Genomic DNA, 241 nt, shown 5'->3' with positions numbered 1-241 from the left:
TGCAATATGATTCACAATTAGTGACAAAAAAGTGAGCGCCTGGGAGACTAGTGAGGAGATTACTTTAGGCTTTGAAGAGAAGAAATTGACAAAATGTAAGCCTTAAAGAGGAAAAGATTTTGAAAAGATTTGTAAAATCTTTTCAGAACTACAGTAATTATTTTGACTGTCACTCAAAAGATTGTAGCTTCTGCTATTTTGATATCTCACTTGGCCATATTTCATTAATATTTTGATTAAT

The 241-nt window shown here is 31.1% G+C and overlaps 1 protein-coding gene across 5 annotated transcripts in view; it reads left to right on the top strand.

Moving 5' to 3' along the window:
* The window catches only part of gbf1 (golgi brefeldin A resistant guanine nucleotide exchange factor 1), an 85,860-nt gene that overhangs the window by 46,989 nt on the left and 38,630 nt on the right, over nt 1–241 (top strand). The window lies entirely within an intron of this gene.

Source organism: Morone saxatilis, unplaced genomic scaffold (genome assembly GCF_004916995.1).
Source record: "Morone saxatilis isolate NCDOM2014 unplaced genomic scaffold, NCSU_SB_2.0 Contig19, whole genome shotgun sequence".
Classification (NCBI taxonomy): domain Eukaryota; kingdom Metazoa; phylum Chordata; class Actinopteri; family Moronidae; genus Morone; species Morone saxatilis.
This window is presented reverse-complemented; position numbering and strand designations above follow the sequence as displayed.